The 14,569-nt window shown below is 43.8% G+C and overlaps 1 protein-coding gene and 1 long non-coding RNA gene across 2 annotated transcripts in view; one reads left to right on the top strand and one right to left on the bottom strand.

The window, feature by feature from the left end:
- The window catches only part of HS6ST1 (heparan sulfate 6-O-sulfotransferase 1), a 194,403-nt gene that overhangs the window by 158,431 nt on the left and 21,403 nt on the right, over positions 1–14,569 (bottom strand). The window lies entirely within an intron of this gene.
- On the top strand, positions 12,867–14,236 carry LOC310708053. The gene is made up of 2 exons (XR_014526830.1): positions 12,867–13,341; positions 13,904–14,236. It is a non-coding gene; the product is annotated as an uncharacterized lncRNA (long non-coding RNA).

Raw genomic sequence — 14,569 nt, 5'->3', positions numbered from 1 at the left:
CTAATAAATAATAATAAATCTTTATTGCGGTCCAAAGACCCATAGAACAATTTCAGAACAAAATACAGTTAAGACAGCCAACCACAGAAGAGAGAGAAACCAAGGCGGTCATTTTGTTTTGTCTCGAGCTTGATGATCTTTCTTTCTTTTGACTTCCAAAAGAAACTTTGCCACGGCCAGTGAAATATCATTAGACCTGTCATCCAAAAGATATTTAATATGGGAGGCTTCAGATTTTCCTGGAAGATTTGCCAATAGGGGTTTAATCAGTTGGTCCCTTGCTTGCTCGTACTGCTCACAATGCAGTAAGATATGCTTCATGCAGTCGACGTCCTGAGAATATAAACAAAGCCCATTCTGATAATAAAAGGTCAGAGAAATAACGGATTTGATTTGAGGAAATTTGTCCTATTTCCTAAAAGTAACATGTTAACCTATTCAGTAGCTGCATGTACCCATCCAGCTGCATTTGAGCGCCAAAGTTGGAAAGGAGAAGCAGTTTTCAACTAATCAAGAAATTAGATACGCCAACTTCTGAGTTAAGACATTAGGACATGATCCAAATATCAAATACAACACTAGAGAGTCAAGGCCAAGGCTGGAAGGCCATAAAATTGGCTTGTCTTTTTTCCTTTATTATATCTACTCACAGAGGGCCTTGTCCAATGCCCAGAAGCAAACATGTTTGAATCCAGCTCAAAGAGTCTTGCCCAATGCCCCAATTAAATACTTTTTGAATCAAAGCCAAATTTCAGACAATTTCTTCTTGAAAGGAATCCTTTAGAAGCTTGCGGATAACTTTACACACATCTTCTTTGTGTGCATGTGTGTGTGTGTGGGGGGGGAAATCACAGTGTACACTGTCATGCATGAAAACATGTGCATTTCTTCACAATTACAATTTGTTAGAAGCCGTAACCGCTCTACCAAGGAAGGATTAGTTGTAGGCAGGGGACAGACCAGCTTACGAAGCTCTTTCAGCCCTGAGTGTGGTGTAGTGGTTAAGAGCGGTAGTCTCGTAATCTGGGGAACCGGGTTCGAGTCTCTGCTCCTCCACATGCAGCTGCTGGATAACCTTGGGTTAGTCACACTTCTTTGAAGTCTCTCAGCCCCACTCACCTCACAGAGTGTTTGTCGTGGGGGAGGAAGGGAAAGGAGAATGTTAGCCACTTTGAGACTCCTGAAGGGGAGTGAAAGGCGGGATATCAAATCCAAACTCTTCTTTTTCTTCTTCTGAGTACAACCATTAGGGAAAGCGAGGTGAGCGCTACAACCCCATAGTCGCCTTTGACTGGACTTAACATTCCAGGGGTCCTTTACCGTACCTTTTACTTACAACCATTAGATAGCCAACAGTAACCAACTCCAACACATTCCTAGTGCAAAACTGTGCACCCACTATCTTGTCTGAAAACATGTCACGCCCCCCCCCCCAAAAAAAACACCCTTTACAACTGGTGGACTTGTACAGAGCTTCTGGTAGCAATGCTCCGTGAATGAAGGCAAGGTCAGCATCTCTAGAAGAAACACAACAAGAGGTCCCCTAAGTCTGTGTGTGTCTCCTCCTTGAAGGACACAAAGCAGAGGCAGCCAGAATGAGGATCCTTCTGAAAAACAAGAGCCTGTCAGATGTTCAGATCACAGAGGGACATAGAGGGATTCAAGCAACCCAAGAGGCCTCTGCTCTAGCCTACTGTTCAAAATCTCTGGCCATATTCTATGCTTTTTCTAACAGAGGAGGGGAAAGAGCCTTTTGAAGAGGGAACCTTTGAAAAAAAGCCTCAAAGGCATGTTTGTGGTTCACCCCATTTAGCCTTTAAATGCCAAGCTATCTTTTGGATGTGGAGGCTCTGCACAGAACAGATCTGACAAAAAATAAAAATCTGTGAAATTCAATAATGAGTTTCTTCCCCCCTTTTTTGAAAAGAAAAGGAAAGAAGAAAACTCTCCCTAGTAAAAAGAAGAAGAAACAATATCGCTTCTGACCATGTCTGCTTCCAAACATAAAAGCTCCCTTGACATCACTGAGGAGAGACAGAAACACACACCCCTCCCCACATTAATACACATGAACCCCAGGCACTGCACTTTAAATTACCGAGATCTTAGGAAGTTTATTATGGGGAAAGGAGAACTTGTGAGAAGAACAGAAAATAGTGCGGGCAAGGTTTCTGGGGGGGTTTCTTTTGCTCAAGTAACTTTCACCAGCGGTTATCTGCTTTTTGCACAGGCTTTTCTATCTGTGCTACTCACTCAGTGAAAGTTTAGCTTTACCAGGGTCACTGAGCATCTAAAATATCATTAGAGCAAAATCTAACCCTTTTGCACCCACGTGCATTTCCTACAACTGCTTACCTGCCTTCTAGATTTATGACCTCTCTACTGCTGTGATTAAAACAATAATGGTTTGTTTTTCTTTCTGCTTAAGGCTGATTCTTTTTCTTCTCCTCCATGCTCTTTTGCAAAGGGTGGAGGCTGTTGAAAGCACCAAAGCATTCCATGCAGCATTCAGGAGCTGGCTACCAGATGCCCTGGGAGCAAAAACCAGAGCCTTAAGTTCTGCACTCAGACGCAAGAGGCCATCCCAAGACGTGAAGGAAGTCACATTTACTTCTCATCTACCAAATCATCACAATACTGCTTTTGATATTACTTGTTCCCCCCCCCCCTCAAAACATAAAATGCAAAACTTTGCATAAAGTGAACACTAAAAGTGATTGTGCACTAATTCCCAAACCATCAGCTACCACCCTACTCCCTAACATCATCCACAGGATCACCATTAAAGCTTGTCAGTTCTTACATTTGATACCATTAATCACCAACAGATACAGATACACACACACACACACACACACACTTGTGACAATGATGAGATCCAATGGGCATTTGTAAGATTGGTCCTCAGACACAGACTCCGCCCACTTTTAACAGGGCCTTCTTGGATAAAGCAAAACTAAGTCTGGCACTCTCAATATCTGGATAATATTCAGGCTTTCATTCTTTTCATTTTACCTTGGTTTTACACCTTGAGCATCTGGCCATGGTCGGACTGAGCGTTTGCATGGAACTGAATCCAGGCAGTACTGAAGTAATAGTGCTGGGCAAAAATGCCTTTCACTGTCACTGAGAGCATTCAGCTCCCTTGGGCATTCAGGTTTGAGGTAATTGACAACTCTTGCTATTTTCTAGACCTGAGACAGGTAACATAGTGCCTTCAGATATTGTTGGACTATATAATATCCACTTTCCCTGACCATTGCCCATGCTGGCTGAGGCTGACAGAAGCTGCAATAACTTCGGGAGGGCACCATATTGACTAACCCTGCTCTAGGCCACAAATGGTACTGAGTGCTATCTTCCAATTGGTGGGAAGCCCACAACCGTTTTTCTCACTGATTCAACAGTAGCAACTGCCAACAAGCTCAAGGTTAGACCAATATAATGCACTCTTCCACGAAGCTGCCTTCGAATTTTGCCTAGAAAAGCCCCAAATGGCTGAAGCTTAATACACCTAATGATTGCCTCACGTCACAATTGCCCCAGTCAGTCAAGAGCAGCCTCTTAATAGCATGAGCCAAACACATGACAGCTGAGACCCACAGAGGACTCTCCGTGGTTCCACCCCCCCCTTTGTTGCCAAACTCCCCCAGAGGCTCACTAAGACCCAAATCTGGGAATTTAATTATTAAATCTAAATTGATAGCTTACCTTTCCACCAAGAGCAGTCCTTGGCACAAGAAAATCAAGGCAAAAAAATTAAAACCCTATCAAAACAACTTAAAACCTAATGGATCTGGAAAAAAGCAGCAGCAACTTTGAGATAGAAGGCAAAGTGAAATCAAAACCATAAAAGTCTGACAAAGAAATCACTTTTAAAATAGAAAAAGATAATTAATCCCCTAAAATTGGCAAAAATAGCCTGATGCATCTTTCTAAGCCAGAGCTTTCCAAACTGTGTGTCGTGACACGTTAGTGTGTCAGCTGTAGTGTGTAGGTGTGTCACACGAACACTCCCTGCGCTCCTTTCGGGGCTGGAAAGGGGTTGGTTTAACCTCTGATTTGCTAGTAAAACTCAATTACTGTGTCACGAAACGATGCATGTCTAAAAAGTGTGTTACCGACTTGAAAAGTTTGGAAAGCTCTGCTCTACGGGGAGACTCATACTACAGGGTTCCTACTGAGAAGTACCCTCTTGCTACCTAACTTCACTGCTGGTCTTAATTCATACAGAGGTTCATTTAGGAAAATGTGCTCTGTAAGAGAGCCAAGACCCAAGCAATTTAAGGCTTCAGAGTCAAAATCAGCACCTTGTAATTGGTAGGTAGTCAAACTTGTAGCCAGTGCAGGTCCAAAGACCTGGTTTGCTTCAGCTAACAGCTGCATTGCCATATTTTACAGTTTCAAGGGCAGTCCCACATATTGCACATTACAGTAGTCAGGTAAGTAATAATAATAATCAACAAAGCATACACAACACTTTTCAGCCTACAGAAAGTGGAACAGCAACCCCCCCCCACTCAAACTACCCTTGGCACTGGGTGTCTAAGAACTTCTGAACTATAAGCTTGTTTCCTAAGAAGGAGTCTGACCCCATCAATACCACTGGGCCCACCCACAATAATCAATCTTGTCAGGATTATGTTTCAATTTATTCACCCTCATCTAGTCCATTATTGATCTCAAGCAGTCATTCGTGGAAGACTCTTGTCACACTGCAGAAAGGAAAGGAGAAATACGGCAATGTGTTACCAGCTTACTGAGGGCACCGTGCTCTGCACCCTTGAATAACCTCTCCCAACAATCTCATGTAGATGTTAATAATAAGGGGAGACAATATATAACCCTGGGGAACCTCACAGGACAATTCCTGCTGGTAAAATAAGGACTGTCTTCAGCACCATTCTCTGGAGACTTCAGCCAACATAGAAACAAAGCTACTGCAAAGCAGTACCTCTTACTACTGACCTAATTAAGTGGTTCAGAAGGATGCTGTGGTGGGCAGCATTGAGAGATCATCAACAGGGCTACACCCTCTGTCCCTTGGCAGTGGCTGTGTGCAGACCAAGGCAGTGTCCAGCTCAAATCCTGGTTGGAACCAAGCGCTTTGTCCAAGAGCACCTGCAGCTCATAAGCAACCACCTGCTCAATCACCTAGGTGAAGATAGTCCATTAAAAACTGGCATCCAGTTTGCAGACACCTGGTTTCAAGGGAAGGCTTCAATAACAACAGTTTGACCACTGCCTCTTTAAGGACAGCTGGCACCAGTCCTTTATACCAGGGATGGGCAACCTTTGGCCTTCTCACCACTAAGAAAAGCTCTGCAGAATGAGAATGCATGGGAACAGTGGTGAGAGAAAGAAGAATGTTTCTTTCCACTGCTACCAAAGAAGTCGTCTTCAAATTATTTCTAAATCACGTGTTATTCATAACTGACTCTAGCTTCCCAGTAAAGCAAGAAGGTGTCTGTGCTGTTACTAGAGGGAGTCTATGAACTATTGTGTCATCTGCACAACAGGCTTCCCATTTTCTTCTAGGCCCGTGACAGAATAGCAGAGAGTCAGACAAATATTCCTGTAACGCCTCTGGGTCTCATCCACATTTATTAGCCTTCAGGAGTGGACCTTTCTAACTGGCCTTCCAACCTTGTAGATGTCATATAAGGAGCAGACAGCCTGCTACTCTCCTATGGACTGTAATGGCCTTCAGCCCCAGCAAACATTGCCAATAGTCCACAACATCTGGAGAGCACCAGGTTGGCAACCCTTGGATTAGAGCTTTAACTGCAGTTTCATCAAAGTGGTGATCTATGGACTCCCACCCAAACATCACCCCCTATTTTGTCCAGTACAAAAATCTATATCCAGAATATGAGCTGCTATACATGTTCTACCCAGCAGACACTGCAATCATGGCTCTGTCTCAATAGCAATCACAAGATCCTGAGCCACACCTATTAAAAAAAGGTTATCTGTGTTAACACAGAAATCCCCTAGCAGCTTCTTTTTAAAACATTGGTGGCTGGCTGTGTTTTACTGGATACTTGCAGCTTTGTTTTCACCTACGGCTAACTGCCCTGAGACCTGGCTATAACATTCAGTAAGGAAACAGGAGAGTTGCCCTTTCTGAAACCTGATTGGCTGACTCCCCAATCAGCCTCAAAGGCTTTGGGTCAGGCCCAATCCCCTGCTGCACTATGTTTATGTCCATCTGTCCTCATTAGGACTCCCCTGTTCCCTATTCCATCTGCCTCACCATGTTCCTCTCATCTCAATTCCTGCCTTGCCTGTGCTTGTGGTTCTGCTGTACTACTTACCTTCCTGATTATTGGTCCCCCGTTCATCTTCCTGACTGTAGTAACTAGCTGCCTCTTGAACCAACAAATGGAATGGATCGCCCAGACATGCATCTGGGCATGCTCCCATTTGCTGGCCAAGCTCCCAGCAGCAATTTTTTTCTCCCAGAACATGATAGTTCAGCTCAGTGATTTGATGACAGAAGCACCTGCATTCATACCGTTCTGTACATAATGATCATGCATGAATGAATGCCTGTGTACAGGCAACGAATGTTAATAGTCACACAGAGCCAATAAACAATGACGCACATTCTTGAGCACCATCTACCGGGGTATTTCCAATTTGTACTGCACAGTGATGTAGACTTCTGGAAGACAAGGTCCCAAAGTAGGCTAATTCTGGATAATTCAGTGAGCCATCATCCACACAGAGCATAAACTGGTGCAACGTTTAATGTGTTTCACCCAATGATATCAGAAAAATGACAGCCCTTGCAGTTCACATGGTGCGGTATATACTTGCCATATCTGAAAACCAGTTATCAGCAGGCATCCACAAATCCACTTACCAACTCTCCAAGTGTTCCCCTGGTGAGAAGGACAATCAAGGAATCATAAATCCCATCTCCTGAGCTCTCATTTGATTTGCCCTTTGGAGAAGATGGAAAACAGCAGGAGTTGTCTTGCACTGTTTCTTGTCTTATCCAAATCTCGGTGAGCAAGAGAATGTCAACCAGCCAACCTATTTCTTGTGTCTCTGCCCTGGAGAGCAGCCAAAGAGGTAGGGTCAAAGGGTGTTTGTGGTGAAGCATCTGCAGGGCGCTCTCTCCCTGCTTATCCATTTCTCTATAGTCCCAGCATAAAGTCAGGGAAATGCCTTCCTTTCTCCCAAGCTGCCTGTAGGTGCCAGAGGACTTGGAGAAAGATGGGGGAAGTGGTTAATTATCATATTTCCTACCCACTCTTCATTGCAAATGTACCTGTAATTCCGCAATTAAAAACAGAACTGCATACACAACACAGTCACTTAAGAAAACAAAGTAGATAGATGATATCCACTCTGGCCCTCAAGTCCAAGCCCAGCACTCCAGCTGATGAAGAAAACCCAGTCAAGTCTGTGCCACCTGTATCTCAGAGGGAAGAGAATTCCAAAGCTAGGGTGCCACCACTAAGAAGGCTTTCCCTGAACTTGCTTTGAAGGAGCATAAAAGAGGCTCACAGATGAGTTAAGCAATATTTGTGGGCCACCACTTATCCCATTTAGGCATTTTCATCTACAGTGGTGCCTCGCAAGACGAAATTAATTCGTTCCGCAAGTCTCTTCGTCTTGCGGTTTTTTCGTCTTGCGATGCACGGTTTCCCATAGGAATGCATTGAAAATCAATTAATGCGTTCCTAGGGAAACCGCCTTCAGACCAGGTCCGGGGACAGTCTGTCACCGGACCTCTTCTGAAGGCTGGGGGGGGGGACAAGGGCTTTTCTTCCCACCCCCAGCATTTTAAAAAACCCCGGGACAGCGGAGGACTTCTCCGCTGTCCGGGCGATCTTAAAATGCTGGCGGGTGGCATTTTAAAATCGCCCCGGACAGCGGAGGACTTCTCTGCTGTCTGGGGCGATTTAAAAGCCCCTGGGAAGGCAGGCAGGGGGGGACAAAGACTTTTGCCCCCCGCCAGCCTTCAGAAGAGGTCCTGGACCTCTTCTGAAGGCGGGCGGGGGGGCGAAAGTCTTTGCTCCCCCCCGCCTGCCTTCAAAAGGTGTCCCCGCGGCGGCGGGAGGTGTCCCCTGCCCCCCGCCCGGCTTCGGAGCACCGGGAGAAGCGATCTCCCCGCAGCCCCTTGCTTCAAAAGAGGTCCGGGGGCAGCGGGGAAGAAGCACGTCGCTTCCCGCTGCCCCTGGACCTCTTTTGAAGCAAGGGGCTGCGGGGAGATAGCGATCTCGCCGCAGCCCCTTGCTGCAAAAGACGTCCGGGGGCAGCGGGGAAGAAGCGCGTCGCTTCCCGCTGCCCCCGGACCTCTTTTGAAGCAAGGGGCGGTGGGGAGAAGCGATCTCCCCGCAGCCCCTTGCTTCAAAAGAGAAGACCCGCTGTCCCCGGGGCAAGCTTCGTTTTGCGAAGCAAGCCCATAGGGAAATTCGTCTTGCGAGGCAACTCGAAAACAAAAAAACCTTTCGTTTTGCGAGTTTTTCGTCTCGCGAGGCGTTTGTCTTGCGGGGTACCACTGTACATGGAACTGGCTTTGAAAGGTGGCCACCATATTGGCAAAATCAGCTGAACACCAAAGATTTCATAGCAAGTTTTCAAAACAAGAACTGCCCACAGAGCAAGCTTGTCTCAAAGTACCCTTAACTGGGGGGTCTGTGATGAAGGCAGCCAGGAGCAGTTAGAGAATAAGCAAAGACTGAAATGTAATCAAACGCTTTGAAAAAGTTTCCCCCATGTTTGGGAAAGTAATCATCGTGCAAACAACGCTCTTGTTTTTCTCCCTCTGTTGAAGGCCCTTTCATTAACAGTGCCAACAATATTGAGGAAGAAGATAAGCCATATTTCCCGAGATGTTAAAACAAGAAACGAAGGCCTAATTGCATTTCCCCTTATTGTATTTCACCTCTCTTGATCTTGAGGGAAACTTCCAAAATATGTTGTTATTTAAATTCCATAACATTAAAGCCTAGTTCCTAATAAGGTACTGAGTATAGGTTCAGAGTGGATGTTAATGATGAAAAAAGGTTTCCTTCCCTCCGGAAACAAAACAAAAGACGAGGTTGTTTTGAGAGCATACAGAATCAGACAAGATTCTACAAAATATTGAATGTATCTGTGTTGTTTCCAAAAGGTACATAGCATTATTGTTTCCCTCTGCCAGTGACACTAATAGCACTGGGAGGAGAAGGGAAGAGTGGAAAGATATTCTGCACAAAGATCTGGAGGTACCATGACGCCAGGGTGGGCTGTACAGGACAGGACACGAGGAAACACTTGAGGGTTATTTCACACATCATTTAATTTTATTGTTAAAAAAAGCTCAACAACCTTTGGGGTGTCCTGGTTTTTCTTTTTGAAATATGGCAACCCTACTTATAGGTCAGATTTCAGTAAAAACCACATGAAAACCAGAATCACAGACTAACCGTGAAAGAAAATGTTTTTTTCTTTTATTGTAAGCCTGGTGACATAGGAAAGTTTTCAGCAAACAGTATTACACATACACACACATGCACACACATGCACACGTCACCTGATGAATCTCTGTTGGAAGAGACTGACCTGGCCAGCAGGTGAAACTGACACAGCACGCAGCAGGCAATGACAGCACTGCAGGGAGAGGTCTATGATTCTGAAGAATACATAATGAAAATTAGAAAAGCACTGCTGGTTGATTAGGCTGCAGCCCTGCAACCTTTAGAAGAAAACCCCGACTCTCTCTGCTCACAAATAACAGACATTTTAAAAACAGCTAACGGGGCCATGAATCTCAGGTTAGAACACAAGACAGGCATGGACAAGCTTAAAATGGTAACTAGTGATATGGAGTTTTGTGCAGCTGATCAGGAGAATCAGATCCGGGGGGGAATAAATGCTTCTGGGGCGTGTGTGTGTGTGTGTGGATATCCCTGAAAAAGAAGAGAATGAAATTGCCCCAAAGTATTCCTTAAACCTGACAAGAAAAGCTGAAAGCACACTTGAATAAGAACCAACTTTAAGGTGGTGGTGGGGAAACATGGGGGGGGGGGTTTAGCCTGACATTTTAAGATCTGTATAAACTTTTGACATAACTTGGATCTTCGTATCGTGTTTTCCCCACTTAAGCATGTTTGCACAGGCTTTCCCCCAGGAGGCTTGCAAAATAGTTTTCAAAAATCCAGCCCGAAAAATCTGGGATATTTGTCAATATAGTCTCATGTATTTGGTGTTACTCTTAATCCGAACAAACATGAGTCACCCTTGATTTTATTTGAGGAATGTCATCTCAGAGCCTGCTCTTGAAATTTATCTTGGAGCAATTATGGCTCTGGTCCACCGACTTCCTCTTCCGGCTCCCATCTTCTCCGTTCGAACAGCTAATGGTATTTTGACTGCACTTCTACGAGTTGCCTTAAATGTTATGATTTAAAGTCCTTGCAATTCCTCTTAAATTGTTCAGGCCTTCCTGGTAACAGTTGCTAAGAAAAATAGCTGAAGAGACATTAGTTGCTTCCCAGGTCTGGGAACATCTGGTGCAAAGGATGGAAGAAGGTCCCCACATTATCAACTCAAAACAACTTCTCCCTCTTTTCTTGTTTCCTTCAGATTTCAAGGCATTTCCTTCCCCCATAAACCAAATCTCTCCCCCACCCAGCTTCTCACACACACACACACACACACACACACACACACACACCTTATTTTAAGAAGGAACAAATTGAGACACACTAAATGTTTCCTACACATCATTCCTAAAATAACCAGCTGAGATTTTTAGCAACTGTTATTAATAAACCGTTTAAGCTGAGCCTGAAAATGACACCCACCAACTGGAAGTGGAAAGGCTGAAAAATGCAATGATGCTTGCCCTCCAAATTCTACACAAGTTTAAAGAAAGATTAAATGCCTAACCTGTTGCCCAGTGTACTCTTGCTACTGTGGAAGAAAATCCCTCTGCCCCATATTCTTCATTGTGGCAGTTCCCTTGGTTAGCTCCTATTCATTTAAAGAGAAATTCCAAGGAGTCCTGAAATTTATAACCCAGTGGGGCTCTGGTCCATGAAAGCTAAAACCACAATAAAACGCGTGAGCTTTTAAGGTGCCACGGGACTCTTTGTTGGTCTTACTGCAGCAGAGTAACATAGCTGCCCCTCTATCATTCATTTCAATGGGATTGTGCAGGAAAACTTTGCAGTGTATCATACTTGAGGCTTCAAGCTCTTGTGCCTTTAATGGTCCAATGAGGAGCCCGACAAGGAGATTAAGAATATCTCTCCCCACCCACCTCCTCTCCAAGGGTGCCCTTAACACACTCTAGTGCTTCCACTTTGCCACAATAATTTGCAGCGGGTTTTAAAAGAGAGGTGTAGAGAGAAAACGGAGTCATGTAAAGGCCAAGCTATAATAACCGAATGCTAGCACAAGCCCTATGCAAATGTGCACAATTACATCCAATAACATAATTACTAGGGTCCGGTTTCTTAAGGTGTGTGGTCTCTGGGCTGCTCACAGCTTCAAGATTCTGTTATTAGTACTTTTTTGTGCTGGCTGGTGTTTTTAAAAGCTGTTCTCATTTAAACAGTTGCATTTTGAAAAACAGGATGCTATTTTATTTTATTGCATGCAGCCTTGGGTTCATGGAGAGCAGAAGGTGGGATAATTATGTATAATGCACAAATATTCAAACAGGAAAGCCAAGCTTAAATTGTTCCAAACAACGTCTCCCAGGCCAAGTTCAAGATTTGAACTAATGGCTGTTGTTGTGCCATGGCATTTGTTTACTGATTCTGGTGCGCTATTATCAACCGCAGGCCAATTGTTGCTGCACCTTGATGTTGCAATCACTTCCACTGCCTGGGAGCCTTTAACCCCCGTCATGAAATTTCATGAAATTGATTTCTGCTCACAACAAGGCCTGAGATTACACCGGCAACCATAACAAAATTGCAGCTCCACCAAACAGATTTCCCAAAACAAAGTAAAATTAACAAGAATCTGATCAATTTCAGTACAGCTACTCACAAACTTGTAAGGGCAACTGTGAAATAGCTTTAAAATCACCGATTTATTCTGTTGTTTAGAAGCTGACAAACAGAAACCCAAGGCACCATAAAGGAGGAAAAAATTGGAGGGGAGAAAACAGAGTAGATATATCTTTCCATACCAAATCAAACTTAGCTACTACCTCGACATTCAGATAACAGCAAGATCCTTCTCCTTTACAGTGACAGACCATCATAAGCACATGCAAAAGTTGCCACATTCAATATCCAGCATCCCCAATTAAAGGGATCACCTACAGTCTTCTTCAAATTTGGGTCCCCAGGTGTTCTTGGACTACAACTCCCATCATCTCTGACCATTGGCTGAGCTGACTTGCGATAATTCTTTGCACAATTTTGCAACTGTTTCCTATCGACATGCAAATTGTGTTCCCTTGATTTAGGCAGTTCAATATTATTAGCTGGTCCAAAGTCAATACGGGAACCTAAAATCTGGGTTGTTCATGCAAAACCGCAGTTAAGTTTCTAAAATCAAGAGGGAATGAGCACTGGCTGGAAGTCAATATCAAGAGTCAATATCTTAAACCAAAACAAGGAGCATTCAAAGCGTCTAGGTCTTCATGGTCTTTTTGAAAGTTTGCAAATGTTTTCTTTTCAAGATCTGATTACCGGTACATGATGGCCATGCTCAGAAGCCCTGAGCAAAATCAGGGCACTCCTAAGTGCTGTACAATGTATTTGCAACCTGTTTATAGCCCAGACAATACAGAGGAAGTGCTGCTGTTTCCACATTGCAAATGAATTGAGATAAGTATCTTTGCTTAAGACATTGACTCTTGATATTGACATCCAGTCAGTGCTGTGTCTCTGATTGCTCACTGATGGGCAAGTCTGTTGAAATGGTAAACTAGTGATCACTTGGATGATGGTGTTTTCTTGCCAGTTTAGTTTTTTCAGCACAGAACTGAAACAGCTATCAAATATTCACATGGATACTACAGAATTGTCGAAAGCCTGGGAGAACAAAGAAGTCCTAGCAGAGCACCAAAAAAGGCAACAACCTGGGCGCTAGGCAAGTTTCCATAGAGAGAGCATTCCATAAGGATCCTGGGAATTGAATTTTGTTAAGGATGCTGAGAGTTGTTAGGTGACCCTTTCCCTCACAGACCTACCAGTCCCAGCTGTTAGGGGTTTCCTAAACACTCTCAGAAACCTGTTTAAATTGGTATGATACTGCTTTAAATGTATAGTGCAGATGAGATCAAGGAAGGACCAACAAAAAGGCTGCCTTTCAGCCACCCACTATTGTGGCCACCCTTCAGATTGAGGAGCTACTGTATACAGAGAAGAGCCCTCACAGGTGATCTACATCTGGGAAGAGGTGTTCCATTAGATGTAAGGTCATGTAGGACTTCCTAGGTGAAAACCAACACCTTAAATAGGGATCTGAAACTATTCATCAGCCAGTGTGGGCAATAAAAGACTGGCACCTGTCCTAAACAGCTTGGGCCCAGTATTGTTAGCAGATGACCTCACCTATTGTAGTCTAGGGCACTTGCCAAGAGCAACCAAAGGCTGCTACCTTATCCTGTGTAGCGTGATCAAATGATGAAGCTTCACATACAAGGCCCTCTCAGAAGATGCTTCCCAGCTGTGGAATTCCTTTTCTCACTGAGGATAACTTTCTAGAAGCACTTCAAGTTGCTTTTGTCTGGCTTGGCTTTTGGCTTTCACTGATAAGCCATTATGGAACCATTTTTCTCCATTGTTACGACCATCATTTTGTACTCTGGTATTTTGCATCTTTTGCTAGCTGCCCTTCAGAAATAAAGGCAGGATAAAGATGTCAAAAATAAGTGAATTAGATGCATACAATTTTAATGACATTTATTCAATATTTTATCTTTATGTTTGATTAACAGCATTGCTATTTTCCTAGCGCTCTGAGGAGAGACACAATGCACATCAAGATAAAACAACTCAAAGCCTGTGGTGTTACGAAAAGTGCCTATGAAAGGAACATACAGTCTCCAACTTTACATGGTCATTTTAAGAGGCTGCTTCTAATTGGAACATTAAAACATTTGCCTGATGTAGAAAGAGAAATCCTGTCCCCACCAGTGAGTTTCTGCTCATCCACTCTAAAAAAGACTCTTTGGGTGACTCTCTGCTTTGAATGATGTAAGAAATAAGAAATAAAAGCAGCAATAAAAATAAAATGTAAAGTCATATAGCACCTAGAACAGCAACAGAAAGATCAGCATGAATGAATCTTTCTTTATTCAATCTCATCCCAATTGGGAAAGCCATCATTACTTTGACAACCCTCGGGTGTTTGTCACCAAGATAGCAGAGTACAAATGTTTCCCTCATCTCATTGCACACTTTGCAGAGATCAGCTCTTCTGGGAAGCAAAAGCAAATATTAACCCTTCGGATATTAGCCTAGGGTGATTATGGTAATTTTGAGCCAGTGGCAATAAGCAAACAGACTGATGTTTAGAGTAAGACATGCCTGCAGGTTCTAACTAAGGCCTGCTCCTGTTAGCCTCACTGGTCAAATTTCTCAGGGAGTGGCAAATAGACTGC

The sequence above is a fragment of the Podarcis liolepis genome (assembly GCF_965112155.1).
Source record: "Podarcis liolepis genome assembly, chromosome: 5".
In the NCBI taxonomy this organism is placed as follows: Eukaryota; Metazoa; Chordata; class Lepidosauria; order Squamata; family Lacertidae; genus Podarcis; species Podarcis liolepis.
This window is presented reverse-complemented; position numbering and strand designations above follow the sequence as displayed.